The sequence below is a fragment of the Schistocerca gregaria genome, chromosome 3 (genome assembly GCF_023897955.1).
Source record: "Schistocerca gregaria isolate iqSchGreg1 chromosome 3, iqSchGreg1.2, whole genome shotgun sequence".
NCBI classification, from domain to species: Eukaryota; Metazoa; Arthropoda; class Insecta; order Orthoptera; family Acrididae; genus Schistocerca; species Schistocerca gregaria.
Genome location: NC_064922.1, coordinates 252738065 through 252755296, shown reverse-complemented (window position 1 = coordinate 252755296; position 17232 = coordinate 252738065). Strand labels below are relative to the sequence as shown.

Here is a 17232-nt window from a genome sequence, read left to right as displayed (position 1 = left end):
ATTTAGTATTGGAGGGCAATGTGGAGGGTAAAAATCGTAGAGGGAGACCAAGAGATGAATACACTAAGCAGATTCAGAAGGATGTAGGCTGCAGTAGGTACTGGGAGATGAAGAAGCTTGCACAGGATAGAGTAGCATGGAGAGCTGCATCAAACCAGTCTCAGGACTGAAGACAACAACAACAACAAGATATTGAAATAGCGTGAATATGAGTAGTTACAGGGTAGATAGACTGAGGTGACCAAGTCATAGGACAGCGGTATGCAGATATACGTTTCGCGATACCATCACGTATAGAAGGTATAAAAGGATAGTACATTGGCGGAACTGTCGTCTGTATTTAGATGATTCATCTGAAAAGGTGTCCGAGGTGATTACGGCCTCATGACGGGAATTAACAGACTTCAAACGCGAAATCGTAGTCGGAGTTAGACGCATGGGACATTCCATTTCGAATATAGTCAGGGAATTGAATATTCCGAGATCCACAGTCCCAAGAGAGTGCCGAGGATATGAAATTTCAGGCATTACCAGGCACTACGGATAACCCGCCGTCCGTGGTAGACAAGCCGTTCTAGGCGCTACAGTTTGGAACCACGCTGCTGCTACGGTCGCAGTTTCGAATCCTGACTCGCTCATGGATGTGTGTGTTGTCGTTAGGTTAGTTAGGTTTAAGTAGCTCAATGTCTAGGGGACTGATGACCTCAGATGCTAAGCCCCATAGTGCTTAGAGCCATTTGAAACATTTGTTGAGTCCATGACACGTCGAGTTGTTGCACTACGGTGGGGAAAAGGAGGTCCGACACCATATTAGAATTTGTCCCATAACTTTGGTACCTCAGAGTAAATATCTGAACTAAATCAGTCACAGACTTTTTGATTTTTTGTGCGACAACGTTAAATTACTACTTGTCTTTCTATAGTACTCTAGACAAATGAATAACGCATTATAAAGAATATGTCTCTCTTGCGTAACATATACAAAGCAATGATGGATGATGCTTACAGCTATTCCGGTAAAATAAAGTAAAATGAACAAGAACCTTCTGTCAAGCAGTTAATTAGTAATATTACATATTTAAAAGATATCCTTGAATACAGATTAGTAGGTTACAATGGAAGGAAAATCTATACGCGTTACTCATAAGCATCATACCTATAACCAATTAATGTGAACTTAGTACACACATGTTCATCACATCTCGCATATAGCCCCACGACAAAGCGTTCGGGAGCATAGTAAATCTCTTTCTACACTGAAGAGCCACCGAAGCAGGTACACCTGTCTAATATCGAGTAGTTCCCCCGCGATCACACAGGAGTACTCCAACACGACGTGGCATCGACTCGACAAAAGTCCCAAGTAGTGCTGAAGGGAACCGACACTTTGAATCGTGCAGGGCTGTCCATAAGTCCGTAAGAGCATGAGGACATGCAGGTCTCTCTGAACAGCACGTTGCAAGGCATCCTAGGTATGCTAAATAAAGTCCATGTCTGAGGAGTTTGGCCGCCAGCGGAAGTGTTTAAATGGTTCAAATGTCTCTGAGCGTTATGGGACTCAACTTCTGAAGTCATCAGTCCCCTAGAACGTAGAACTACTTAAACCTAACTACCCTAAGGACATCACACATATCCATGACCGAGGAAGGATTCGAACCTGCGACCGTAGCGGTCGCGCGGTTCCAGACTGTAGCGCTTAGAACCCCTCGGCCACTCCGGCCGGCGGAAGTGTTTAAACTCAGAAGTGTGTTCCTGGAGCCACTCTGTAGCAGTTCTGGATGTGTGGGGTATCGCACTGTCCTGCTGGAATTGCCCAAGTCCGTCGGAATGCACAATGGACGTGAATGGATGCAGAATGCTTACGTACTTGTCACCTGTCGGAGTCGTATCTAGACGTTCCAGGAGTCCCATATGATTCCAACAACACACGCCCCACACCATTACAGAGCCCCCATCAGCTAGAACAGTCCCTTGCTGACATGCAAGGTCCATGGATTGATGAGGTTGTCTCCATACCCGTACACGTCCATCCGCTCGATACAATTTGAAACGAGACTCGTCCGATCGGGCAACATGTTTCCAGTCATCAACAGTCCAATTTCGGTGTTGACAGGCCCAGGCGAGACGTTAATGTTTGTGTTGTGCCGTCATCAAGGGTATACGAGTAGGCCTTCGACACCGAGATCCCATACCGATGTTGGTGACGCCCGTCTTGATAGCCCAGCATTGAGATCTGCAGCCGTTTGCGGAAGGGTTGCACTTCTGTCACGTTGTACGATTCTCTTCAATCGTCGTCGGTCCCGTTCTTGCAGGATCTTTCCCGCTCACAGCGATGTCGAAGATTTGATGTTTAACCGGATTCCTGATACACACGGTACACTTGTAAAATGGTCGTACAGGAAAATCTCCAATTCATCCCTTTCTCGGAGATGGTGTGTCCCAGCTTCAACCTTAAATAAATCTTGATAACCAGCCGTTGTCGCAGCAGTAACCAATCTAATAACTGCGTCAGTCTCTTGTTGTGTTATATAGTCGTTGCCGACGTCAACGCGGTATTCCGTTTGTTTACATATCTCTGTATTTGAAAACGGCTCGCTATGTTACTTTCTTAGCGCTTCAGTGTGTAAACAACGTCAAGAACATCTGTGTACGTATTCAGGAACAGCATGAATACGAGGAGTTACGTAATAGGTAAAACACGGGTAACACCTCAAAAAAAACCTTCAAAGATATAAGACCTGAGAGAGGGCCAGAAATACCGACTACATATTCTGAGCTGCCACAGAAGGCGCCGACACGCCCGCAGAGAGGACGTGGCTACTGCAGCGGTGGCACCTTGCATGCCAGACGCCGGAGGAGTGCTCGCTTTGCGCGCTGGGAAGCCGGCAGCCGCGGTCAGATAACGTGCTCGCTCCAGTTGCCCCTTTGGCAAAATACCCGACTACCGCGTGCTTGCAAGCCAACTCCGCGCTTCCCTCACCGGCGGGGCAAACCGCAGGCAGCCAGCAGGGAGGTGCAACGAGCCGGCGAAGTGGAAAGTGCTCTCGTGAGCAACGCCTTGCTCCGCCTTCATCCGCACACCAATACACACTCCATAATTCACTGGAAAAGGCACCAGCTGCCACGAAATCATTCAACGAGGATTGAGCGTTTGATCGTGAGTGCTTTAATCCTACTTTCCCAGCTGTTATTAGAGCACTATCATTTTACGACCCTTGTATATACCGGGTGATCAAAAAGTCAGTATAAATTTGAAAAATGAATAAATCACGGAATAATGTAGATAGAGAGGTACAAATTGACACACATGCTTGGAATGACATGGGGTTTTATTAGAACCAAAAAAATACAAAACTTCAAAAAATGTCCGACAGATGGCGCTTCATCTGATCAGAATAGCAATAATTAGCATAAGAAAGTAAGACAAAGCAAAGATGATGTTCTTTACAGGAAATGCTCAATATGTCCACCATCATTCCTCAACAATAGCTGTAGTCGAGGAATAATATTGTGAACAGCACTGTAAAGCATGTCCGGAGTTTGGAGAGGCATTGGCGTCGAATGTTGTCTTTCAGCATTCCTAGAGGTGTCGGTCGATCACGATATACATGCGCCTTCAGGTAAACCCAAAGCCAATAATCGCACGGGGTCTGGGGACCTGGGAGGCCAAGCATGACGAAAGTGACGGCTGAGCACGAGATCATCACCAAACGACGCGCGCAAGAGGTCTTTGACGCGTCTAGCATTATGGGGTGGAGCGCCATCCTGCATAAACATCGTACGTTACAGCAGGTGTTTATCAGCCAGGCAGACGATGACGCGATTCTGTAACATATCGACGTACCTCTCACCCGTCACGGTAGCAGTTACAAAACCAGAATCACGCATTTCCTCGAAGAAAAAAGGCATGAAACGGTAGATGTGGTAAATCCAACCCATACCGTTACTTTCTCGTCGCGAAATGGAGTTTCCACGACAGTTCTAGGATTTTCGGTAGCCCAAATTCTGCAGTTGTGGGCGTTGACAGACACTCGGAGCGTGAAATGAGCTTCGTCGGTCCACAACACGTTACTCAACCAAGCGTCATCTTCCACCATCTTTGAAACGCCCACACCGCAAATGCCCTCCGCTTTACCAAATCGCCAGGTAACAGTTCATGATACCGATGGATTTTGTACGAATATCATCGGGGGTTAAGCCTCAGTGCCAACCAAACAGTAGTGTATGGAATGCCGGTGCGACGTGCGACTACATGAGCGCTGAATTTCCCGTGTATAGACGAACCCGCTACAGTCTCCATTTCTTCCTGAACTGTCTCAGCAGCATTACGCCTTGTGCTCGGTCGGCCACTACGGGGTCTATCATCTAAACAACCCGTGGCTTCGAACTTCGAAATGATTCTCCCCATAGCTGCATTTGTCAACAGACCTTTACCCGTTCGAATCCCCTTCCTATGGCGACAAGATCGTAACACTGAATTAGTACATTCCCAATTCTGATAATATAGCTTCACTAAAAGCGCCTTTTCTGGTAACGTCAACATGCTCCGACATCTGGCGCATCTGATTCTCTCTTTCATTATAGCTCCTTTTATACACGATTGTCAATCGCAGTCACTGACGTTTTGCTGTCCAGCGCCATCTGTCAGACATTTTTTTTTTGTCTTTCCAAGTTTGTGAGTCAATTTTTACCTCTCTATGTAATTATTCTGTGGTTTCTTACGTTTTCAAATTTGTACAGACTTTTTGATCACCCGGTATTCTACCTGTGGTTTATTGCGTTTTAAAATTTATACTGATTTTTTTATCACCCGGTATATATGTCTTGAATACTATTAACTAATTCACGTTTTCTAACGTTCTAAGAATGTTTTCGTGATACTTGGATTTTGCAGAATTCCAGCGACATTTTACCGCTACTCAAACAAGTTGGTTGAATGTCTTTCTTTAAAGAGTCGCCTATCAAGTTCTTAAGTTCTTCATTCTTAAACGAGCTCTGAATCGCAAGTCTATTGCAGAGACATTCTTTACTAGGCTATCAATTGATTTTTGTACTAGTTGATTGCAGACGTTTCTACTAGCATATAGCGTGAGTCAGGAAGAATGATTTGAGCCGTGATGGTACTTGTTATTCTGAACAAAAAACTTCAAATGAACATATGCCCATTTCTTAGCAGTATCCGACTTAAAGCTGTTTGAAAAACACGAGCATGTCCATTTTCACTAGCACTCACATGCGAATACAACCAAAACGACAGTAGGCTATGTATATTGTCTTTACCGACCGTTCAATGCGGTATTATTGATGAACAACCTACAGCTGTGCACTTGTTTTAGATAACCCTCTTAATGGAGAACGGTATCTTGATTAGCTTCAAAATGCGTTATCAGAATAGCTGGATGATATTCCTTTGGCCACACGACGTCGCATGTACCGGTACATTCGGTACGACGGAGTTCCTGCACATTCCGTGTGGCCAGTGACACAGTACCTCAATGAAACGCGTCCTGGAGGTTGGATCAGTTGCCGTGGAGTCATTTCTTAATCACCGAGGTCAGTAGGTCTTACTCCCTTAGATTACTGTTTGAGGAGCAAGCTTAAGAGCGAAGTCTAGAAACGGGTAGTAGACACAAAGGAAGATTTCCTCGCTCGCTTTTCATGAGTATATTCCTATACTCAAGCAAAGAACCGTACGAATTACCTCAGATTTCCAACACAGAAGCTGTTTAGAACAACTGAAAAATGTATTGGGGTTGAAGGTGGACTTTTTAAACATATTTTATGAGGAAATATACACAATTAAACACGACATTAAATCACAATGTTTCCTTTATCATCAACTACATTATTCCTTACCCCCAATATTTTCATTCGTTCCTGGGAGCTTTTGAAAACAGGGCATACGTTCATATGACGTTTTTTGTTCATGATCACAAATACTACGTCCTCAAAGCATGAAGCTTTCATCCTAATTCACCCTCTATACACTCAGTTCAGATAAAACAGAATACCTTGAACGACTATACAGTACATTCTTATTGACAGGACATGTACATTAGTATGTTCAGCAGAAATAAACAGCGTTTGATCAAGGTCGGCCCGCGTGTTTAGGGTCAGCATCGATATCACTGCGCAACAGCACCTATCGTTAAAATGTTCCTGCCACTCTCGTTGTCGTTATAAACCGGAGGTAATGGATCAGTTAACTTGAATAGACGTAGAGGATGCCCCCGAGACGTACCCGCGAAGCATACCGCAAAATCAGTGAGTTTTAAAGAGGGCGCATTGTTGGCATGAGAGAATGCAATGCAGCCATCAGGGAAATAGCTGCTCGTGTGGGACGAAGTGTTTCGGCTGTACAAATGTGTGTGCTGAATGGTGACGGAAGATCGTAAAACACGACCAGGTTGGCCCCCTGAGAAGATCGACATCTCTTTCGAACTGCATTACAGGACAGATATGCCTCCTCCTGCTCCACTGTGGGACAACAGGGTAACACATCATATACTATCAGGTGTTTAATACGGCATGGTTTACGTGCGCGGCGATCTCTTCTCCACCTACCTGTGATTAATGTGCAGAAACATGCTATGCGGCAGTGGTGTATAGAATTACGTAAGTGGGGACAGAAATGGGATCAGATAGTGTTATCGGACGAATCCAGATTCAGTTTGTTTGAAAATGATGGCTCAATTTTGGCCAGCCGCAGACAGTGGGAGTTTCAACACAGTGGCTGCTTTCACAGTTGAGATACAGCCCCAATTTAAGGCCTTATGGTTTCGGATGCTATTGGGTACAACCACAGACTACAGTTCGACTTGTCCAGGGCACTCTGACCTTTGTGACCTACGTGAATGACGTCCTGTGACCTGTAGCCACACGCTTTCTGCACAACACCACAGATGCCATTTTTCAGCACGATAATGCACGACCACATGTTGCTGGATGGACACGTGCCTTCTTGGTATCGCGGGATGTCAGCATTTCGCCCTGGCCCGCCAGATCACCAGACTTGTCACAAGTTGAAAACGTGTGGTATATGGTGAAACGACAGGTAAAGCGCTGTAGCTCTGTGCCAACCACCAATGCAAGATGCATGGCTACACCAGAGGACGCCATTCGTACGTTACATGCGCCATTGCCATCACGCATGCCACAAGTTTCCAGGGCCAATGGCGAATCCTGCGCATACTAGGCAACAGAACACATGCTCAACACAGGTGACTCAAGTGCTAATCATTTCTGCTGAAGATACCGACGTATATGTCTTGTGAATATAAACGTCCAATGTCTAGTCGTTCAAGGTATTACGCTTTTTCCTGAACAAGATTGTACCTCAGAGACAGTGCGTACTGGCCATTATAGGCGTGCAGGCGGCTTCCCGAGTCTTTGTTAGGCCCGCCGAATGGTGAGAAAGAAATTGCGTTTCTGTTCTTGGCTTTCAGGTCGTATAGTCGTTTCCAAGATTTGCTAGGACTGATATAGCAACTTGCTTATAGACTTTCGGTATTTGCTTTGAGCTACTCTTTGGCCATTCTCATTCAAGAAACTACCAGAATAATAATGAGGTGGTGGTTGGCATCCGAATTTGTGTGTAATACTTTGTTTGCAGAAATTTAATCCTTTAAATGTGCCTCCACTCGTGTTCAAAGTTTCGGAGCCAATGTTCCTCCCTGTGGATCACGGAGCCCAGAGTTCGATTCCCGACCGGGGTCTGGATGTTTTTGTTGTACTCATCATTTCCTAATCAATTTTGGGAGTAGCGAGTGTGGATAGTGAAAATATTGAAAACTTGTACGGATGCTAATAACCGCGTAGCTGAGTGCCCGGCAAAACAAATATCACCATAATTATTATCATAGTGTTAAAAACTTAACGTAAGTTGTTCAAAGAGTTAGGTCGTGGTCCACGCACGTTGTATGGTGTGAGTATTTCAGTCTTTGATCTGAAGGAAGGGTCTAGAGGTTCGTTTTTCCCACGCGCTATTCGACAGCGGAGTGGTCGTGAGATTTTCTGAAAGTGGTTCCACGATCCCTCTGCCAAACTTTTACATGTTAATTAAAGCGTAATCATAGAGACGTAGAATTAATGTGTATGAATTCACGTTTCTTCTGAATAAACCGGTGAACAATTTCATTCCGATGCTTAATTTTGTCTTTCTCTATACCCTCCTTATTATTGTATCGAGTAGCATGTAAGTGGGAGATGTTGTTGTCCTGCTGCAAGCTTTGAGATACGAGCGTTCATTTGCAACAACAGCATAAACTCATGAGGCAGTCTGCGTTCAAAGAGTATTTCGGAGCTCAATCAGGGTGACGTCAGGTGGCGTTGGCGGTTCATTGTTACGATTTTCCGGTCGTTGCCGAGCGACACACCAGTTTAGAGTTGCCGACATGCAGGGCAAGAAGATGGCCCAACTGGACATGTGGTTATTTCGGTGAGAGGACCGGCTACCGGAACAGGGCGTTTCCTGGTCAGAAAACAACGCCGGCACTGCGAAGAGATACAGGTATGTCCCACGAGTTAAACTTCAATAAAATAGAAGTTAATATTTGGAAACATCATACCGAGGGTAAACTATAGCACTATTCAGAAGGAAGGAGAGTTGGTAACGATAAACAAGAGCTTCGGTAGCGTCTCTTCCAGGCATTCCTAAGAATTAGCTTCCAATCGTCGCACATGTAACGCCTCGTACGGAAAATACAAGATGCAGCGTAGTTTCTTTGGGTATTATTAATTAAGAAAAAGGTAGTAAGTTTGACCTGAAATTAGTTGTTCTTACATAGCATGATACATGGCGTACGAATTTTGATGAGAATCTGTAGGGATTTCCGAGGTGGCGGTTCAGTCATGACATAGAAACTCAGGCTAAGTTGTGCGAATGCAACGAGAAGCAGTAATTTTCACAAACATCGTTGTCCCATACGTTTGGCGCTGTTTCGGAATATACTGCGTTTTCCTAGCTTTATGTTGGGACCTAACTTACATGCCCTGTTCTAATCCATGTAGTATATATTTATATTTCCTGCTGCCACCCCGTATCTTGCTGCAAGTGTCAATATGACGTGTACCGAATACAGTTATGTCTTCGCCCCCACCGCCTTATGTAATCAGTCAGCATCGTTTATTTCGAACTACTATACTGTATTTTGCGAATTTGCCTCAAAATATCGTTTTCAGCATTCTGTATCTCAAATATTATGAATATATTTGTTAGATATACTTCTCACCTACATTTAAGTATCACTGATATGTATATGGTACATTACTTGGCAGTTTCTATGGATCAACTGACACTAGCTCATGAAAGTCTGATAGTTGCTACGGAACAATCGAAAACTGCTGCGGAACACCTGACCAAGGGCATTTAAGGGAAATATAGAGGGCTGGACGTGTTAACTGTAGCTAAGCCCGTGCACGAACATTTGTATGCATTCGACATTTTATGCAGTGCAGAGTTTGACTATGGTGGTCGTGGAAATGGTTAGTAGGTCATTCTTTGTGGTGCGGTAACATGTCTGCAACACATCATCTGAGTGTTTGCGATCATGACTGAGCAGTTCAAAGTGTCACTACAGTGGCCACAGTAGTTTGGCAACTTGACTATAGACATCGGCTATTTATTTTGAGTTGCTTTCTGGTGTCCATTCTCATGCAACAAACTACCAGAATAATAGTGAGGTGGTGCCTGGCACGTGCAGCTGTGTGTAATATTTTGTCTGCAGCATTTTCATGTCTTTAAATATGCCTTCACTTGTGCTCAAAAAGTCCGGAGCTCTTGATCTAACGGCTAGCCTTGCTGCCTTTGGATCACGGGGCCCTGCGTTCGATTCCCAGCCGGGTGGGACTTTCCTCCGCCTTGGATCTGGATATTTGTGGCGTTGTCATTATTTCCTCGTCAATCGGCGAACTGGGCATCCTGGCCAGTGAAAATCTTGGCAATTTGTACGGGCTCTGATAAGCACGTAGGAGAGCTCGCCGGAAACCAAATATCATCATAATCATATCATCATCGCGTTTAAACTTATGTCGTTGAAAGAGTTAGGTTGGGGTCCATGCACGTTGTATAGTGGGAGTTTTTCACTGTTGATCTGTACTATAGCGTACCAGCTACATCAGATTCCCGTTAGTTTAAATACGTCTACGAATTGATTATGTTTCTAGAATTTTTCTTTTTTCATATTATTATGCAATGTGACCCAGCTTGCAACGTGGCCCATCATAGGACAAGTGTAATATTTCGTTTGACGTTGTGTTTGAAATACTCCTCCACCTTGCTGCACTCGCTGGACAGAGTGTCTAATGCGTTCAGCCTGACCGGGTCGTCTTCAAACACGTCTCCGGCAATTGTCTGGTTCAAAGTATATGCAACACGTATCGGTGAAGAGAACGTGATGAAAATCTTGAGCGATCCATTCGGCTCGTTGTTCTACTAATCTGTACCATGGTGCACGGTGGCGTTGCTGCCAGGTTTCCTCCGAGCCTTAATCTGTATGTAGCGGTCATCCATCGCAGTAGTAGCCCTTGGGCAGCTTGAGCGAGGCATGTCATCGGCAGTTCCTGTCTCTCTGTACCTCCTCCATGCCCGAACTCCATCGCTGTGGTTCACACCTGGGCGCTTCCCTTGTGAAGAACCCTTCCTGGCACATAGTAACAATGCGGACGCGATCGAACCGCGGAATTGACCGTCTAGGCATGGTTGAAATGCAGAAAACACGAGCCGTGTACTTTCTTCCTGGTGGAATGACTGGAACTGATCGGCTGTCAGACCTCCTCCGTCTAATAGGCGCTGCTCAAGCATGGTTGTTTACATATTTGGGCGGTGACATCTCTGAACAGTCAAGGGGACACTGTATGTGATACAACATCCACAGTCAGCTCCTGTCTCCTGGAGTTCTGGTAACCGGAGCGGTGCAAAACTTTTTTGATGTGTGTATATATATCACACTACATAAAGCGGCTGTTTTCCATACTGAAAGCTGAAAGTTCTGCGCTCTGAGATTTAAATCAGAGCGCATCCGCTTGCAATATACAGAGTGGCTGAGCCGCCCACTGGTTTTCATTCACCCAATACATCTGAAACTATCGACTTAGCACCTTTACCTGTCTTGACAGTGAACCTAATCACACACAAGGTTGTCGTCGTGAGCAATTTCATTCACAATCTGAAACAGAGCTTCCACGTTTCATCCGTATTCTCTTATTGCCTGAAAAAAACTTGTTAACACAGTATAGAATAGTATCTGCCGCTGTCTACCAAAGCACCGAAACCTATTTTACCTTTTATCCGTAAAAGAATAGACAAAATTGTTTCATTTAATGCCTCTGTGAGATGCTGCTGCCAGACGGGTTTACGAAAGGTGCGATTATTTGTGGCCCCTAAATGTGTACTGCTACCTTGATTGTATTCAGCTTTCGGATTCCAGTGGTTCTCCACTTTTCAGTTTTCCTAAAAATGTTCCCAATAGCTACTGCTGTCCTCTGCATCTTCGATATCTGAAGGTCATTCCGATTTAGGTGTCGACAAACTCTGCTGGAAGGGTTATTTACTCGCAAACTAACCAAACCAGTGTCAGAGCAAACGTCCATTTTCGTGGCCTAATATCACTACGGAAGCCAAGTAGGAAATCGAATAAAAGGTGTCGTGCTTAAATCAGTGCTAAACGTTGTTGCCGTACTACTGTCATGTCATAGCGAGAATTTGTAACATTTTCTGAAACCTTAAAGTTTCATGGTATGTTTGGTGCGTTACGTGGTATGGATCCGTACAGACAGCTAAAATAATTTCAGCGTCAACGATGTCACAGATATCGTGATATTTAAACGTCAATATGCAATTATCTACGGCGTAACAGATAACCGCAGTGGAAACAAAACTGATGAATTAATATTTAAACTGAACCGACACTTGTCTTGCATAAAATTTTACCCCGAAGCCCATGACACTTCAAACCGACCTGTAATCGTGTTATGTTAATTCCGCTAAGCTTGTAATAATTCATATACTAGTATTTACTGCAAACAGTAAAAAAGTAATGAAAGGACACTATTGTCTGTGTACTGGTAAGCCCATTACGAAATATCACCTTTCTTTAACGTGAAAGTAATTCAAGGTTAGCTTTGGCGATGATATCTGTACTTTTGCGGTTAACAAATATGTGCTCCGCTTGAATAATTATTTTATGCCGGTAATCTACCTATGTCAACACTAGTCAGCCTAGTTTGTGAATATGCAGCCCTTCATGCAGATTTTGTTGGTTTCCGAATCACAATCACATCCCTTAAATCAATTTTGCACATAAAGATTGCGATTTGGGCTTCCAGTGATACATATCTGACGTAATGTGTTGCAGATCATACAATTGCGCCTCTTCTTTCAAAGATCAAATCCAGTCCTCCCCCTTTTGTTTTAACGTTGTGTGGTGACACCGTGGATAGAGCACAAAACTACCATACGATAAGAACTGGTTTGAAAGAATCGACCGGCGATACAAACTTAATTTTTCCCTGTCTCCCTGCAATCGCTTAAGATGGACGCAGAGACATTCCATTAGAAAACGATGTAGAGGATTTATTTACCACAGGCCCGCATCTCGTGGTCGTGCGGTAGCGTTCTTCTCTTCCCACGCCCGGGTTCCCGGGTTCGATTCCCAGCGGGGTCAGGGATTTTCTCTGCCTCGTGATGGCTGGATGTTGTGTGATGTCCTTAGGTTAGTTAGGTTTAAGTAGTTCTAAGTTCTAGGGGACTGATGACCATAGATGCTAAGTCCCATAGTGCTAAGAGCCATTTGAACCATTTTTTTTATTTACCACATTATTGAAATTAGCGATTGTGCTAGGCTAGGGACGTTCGAAAGTAAAATTCGTCTGTGTTTCTCACATAGAAACTTTATTCCCAAAAACAAATACACCACAGCATCATGAATTGTACACCTTGCACTGTTTTTCGTCACAGTGGCTATCGACATTGAGACTTTGGTCATAGAGTGCAATCAGTTTGAAGAAACCACTTTGATGAACCTCGATGCCCTGAGATGCAAGGACATGTCGTACAGGCTGCTCCACCTCAGCACTAGTTTTAAAGTAAAGTTCCGGGTGTGCGGCTTTCAGTGCAGGGAAGAGACGAAAGGCCAGTGGGAAAAGATCGGGCTGTAGGGTGGGTTATCCAATCTCTCTGAAGTGATGAACCTGATACTGTTTGAGCCTTACTGTTAGTGGTTTCACATTGTCGTCCAAGAGCACAACACCAGCACTCAAGAGCCCTGCTCTCTTTCGTCGAATAGCAGACCTGCGTTTGGAGAGAGTGTCACAGTAGCGTGCCGAATTGATTCTCCCTTGCAGGAAGAAAGCAAAGAGAATCACAGCTTTTGCATCACCAACACTTTAGCAATAACCTTTCCTGAGGATGGTGACACCTAGAAGTTTTCCTCACTGGTGAACTGGAGTGCTTACACGTTAATGTGGCCTTGCATTCGGGGTTAAGTGGTGCACAAATGTCTCATGCCAGTGATAATTTTGAGCTGAATATATTTTACCTCTTGCATTTCCGCGTAGACTGATCGAGGCTGGCTTCCACTCTTGCACTCTTGTGATTCATGGCTAGGTTTTTCGACACCCATTTAGCAGCCACATTTCGATAATCCAACACTTCATGGAGCATGTGATGGGCCTGAGCAAGATTTCCCTCGAGTACCATGGAGGTCGTTTTCTGATACCTTAACAGATGTGCTATCATCCTGTCACTGCTCCTTGTCAGTGTTTTCCACATATTCCTCTCCTCTACGATTCTGCGTAGAACCTCCTCATTCCTTACCTATTCTGTCCACTTAATTTTCAACATTCGTCTGTAACACCACATCTGAAATGCTTCCATTCTCTTCTGTTCCGGTTTTCCCAAAATCCATGTTTCACTATCAAACAATGCTGTGCTCCAAACATAAATTCTCAGAAATTTCTTCCTCAAATTAAGGCTGTTGCTTGATAGTCGTAGACTTTTCTTGGCCAGGCACGCCCTTTTTTCCAGCGCTAGTCTACTTTTGGTATCGTCCTTGTTCCGTCCGTTATTGGTTATTTTGTTGCCTAGGTAATAGAATCCTATGAACGTGTTTTGATTTTTCTTTAGTCTCGATTCTATTATCCACCGCAACCTCATAATTGCCTCTCCGGTGCCTTTACCTCTCCTAAACCCACACTGATCGCCACTTAACATATGCTAAATTTTCTTTTCCATTCCTCTGTACATTATAAATAACACTTTCCTAAAGATTAACGATTAAACTAAATAGGCAGGATTTACAACGAAGAAAAACTTAATTTGGGAGCATGTCACAGGAATTGTTAGGGAGGGTGAACCAAAGATTGCATTTTACTGGCATAATACATAGAAGGTGCAACACATCTACTAAGGAGACTGCCTAAACTTCGCTAGTCCTTTTCCTTCTGAAGTAATGCTGCGTGGTGTGGGATCCTTACCAAAAGGAACTGACGGAGGACGTCGAAACAATTAAAAGAACAGCAGCTCGTTTCGAATTACCATAAAATAGAAGAAGGACTGTGAAAGATATTATAAGCGACTTAGGGAAGGCAGTAATTATACGACGATGGCGGGATCAAAAATGGTTCAAATGGCTCTGAGCACTATGGGACTCAACATCTTAGGTCATAAGTCCCGTAGAACTTAGAACTACTTACACCTAACTAACCTAAGGACAACACACACACCCATGCCCGAGGCAGGATTCGAACCTGCGACCGTAGCAGTTCGCGGTTCCGGACTGCAGCGCCAGAACCGCACGGCCACCGCGACCGGCACGATGGCGGGTAATTTTACAAATTTTCAAATCACCAAATTACTTCTTTGGATGTCAAAATATTAAGTTGACTTCCAGCTACAAAGGGATAAATGAACATCGTAATAAAATAGGAGCAATCATTGGTTGGTCGGAAGGATTTCGATGTTTGTTTTTCGCATGCGCTATTCGACAGTGGAATGGTCGTGAAGTTATGTGAAAGTGGCTCCATGATCCATCTGCCAAACAGTTAAGTGTTAATTAAAGGATTATCATACAGACAGAGACGTAATGTGAAAGACTTCACGTATCGTCTGATTAAACCAGTGACCACTCTGATGCTTGATTATTTTTTCTCTATATAGTCCTTTTATTGTATCGAGTAGCTTGTAGGTGGGAGGGGTCGTTCTCCTCCTGCAAGCTTTGAGTTAACAGCGTTCATTTGGAACAGTAGCTGAAATTCACGAGGCAGTCTCAGGGTGACGTCAGGAGACATTGACGGTTCATTGTTACGATTTGCCGGTCGTTGCTGAGTGACACGCTAGTTTCGAGTTACCGACATGCTTGGCAATGACTCCAACAGGACATGTGGTTTTTTTGTGAGTGGACTGGCTCTTGGGACAGGGCGTTTCCTGGTCAGAAAACCACGCCGGAGCTGTGAATAGATACAGGTATGACCCACGAGTGAAACTTTTCTCAACTCGAAGTTAATATTTGAATACAACCTACCAAGTTTAAATTTTAGTACTATCCGTACGGAAGGTTAGGTGGTAACGATAAACAGGCGCTGTGGTAACTTCTCTTTGAGATAATCTAGGAAGTAGTTTCCAGTCGTCGCAGATGCAACTCCTCATATTGTAAATATATGAATTCAGTGGTATTTGTTCGGGTATTATATATTAAGAAAGAGGCAGTAAGTTGGATCTGAAATGTGACGTTGTTACGCAGTGTGCTACATGAGATACGGGTTTTGTTCAGAATCTACAGGGGTTTCCGAGGTGGCGGCTCACTTGGGACTTGGAAGCGGAGCATAAAACCTGCGAATGCAACGAGAACCAATAATTTTTACAAACATCATTGTCCCACGCGTTGGCGCTTTTTCGGAATATAGTGGGTTCTCCAAGATTGGGTTGATGCAGGGACCTAAATACGAATTTATACTAATTTACTTGTTCTGTTCTATTCCATGTCGTATTTATATTTCATGGTGCCACCCTGTATTTTGCTGCACGTGTCAGGATGACATATACCGAACACAATTCTGTCTTCGATACCACCGCCTTGCGTATAAGTCCAGTACTTTACGAATTTGTATTAAAATATCATTTTCAGCATCAGATATCTCAAGTTTTATGAAAAGTTTTAGTATATACAGTTTATATCTACATTTCAGTATCATAGATGCGCATATAATACACTGTTTGAGAGTTGAGACGGATCGATTCACACTTGCTGATGAAGACTGCTAGCCGCTACGGAACAACCGAAACCTGCAGCGAAACACTCGACCAGTGATAGTAAAAATAAATGTAGAGGGCGGAATGTGTTAAGTGCAGTGAAGCCTATTCACGAACGTTCTGCATGCATTCGCGATTTCATGCAGTACGGGATTAGACCAAAGTGTTGTGGAACCGATTATTGGGAAATTTGGTGTGGTACGGCAGCAGGTCTGCAAAATACCATTTGAGTACTTACGATCACGGTGGAGCAGTTAAAAGTGTCACTGAAACGGCCACAGTAATGAGTGTGTCCAAAAGAGTCATTTTGTGATTAAAACATACCCCTGAAAGTTGATATGCTTTGCGAAAGCATGCTGCTGATCGTAATCGGACCACCAGATCACAGGAGCATCGATACGTAGTCCTAGTGGCGAAAAGGAACATACATCTCACTCGCCGTTAGATAGCTGCAGACCGTGAAACCACTACCGGTACACGGGTCTCTGCCAGAACTATTTTGCTGCGATTAAATTAGACTAGTTTGCATGCTCGGATGCCTGTTGAATCTATACCACTTCAACCACTCCGCCGTCGAGAAGGAGGCCGTTGGTGTAGGGAGCATGTTGGTCGGAATGATAATTAAATCACAATCTTAAGCTGCTAACAGGAGTTGACGTACATCAACGGGGACACTTGAAAATGTGTGCTCCGCCCGGGACTCGAACCCAGGACCTCCTGCTTACATGGCAGACGCTCTATCCATCTGAGCCACCGAGAGCACGGAGGACAGAGCGACTGCAGGGACTTATCTCGTGCACGCCCCCCGTGAGACCCACATTCCTACATTCATTGTGCCCCTGCCCATGACACTCATTACTCATGGCAGACAACTTTACCGAGTCCGGTAATGCGTGTGCATCCGCACAGAAGAATAAGGTCAATGTCCGGTGACGTTCAAATGGCTCTGAACGCTATGCGACTTAACTTCTGAGGTCATCAGTCGC

At 44.3% G+C, this 17232-nt stretch overlaps 1 non-coding gene across 1 annotated transcript; it reads right to left on the bottom strand.

The window, feature by feature from the left end:
• Positions 1 to 16932: 16932 nt before the first annotated feature.
• Positions 16933 to 17007, bottom strand: Trnat-ugu (transfer RNA threonine (anticodon UGU)). Its single transcript has one exon. It is a non-coding gene; the product is annotated as a tRNA-Thr (tRNA).
• Positions 17008 to 17232: the final 225 nt, after the last annotated feature.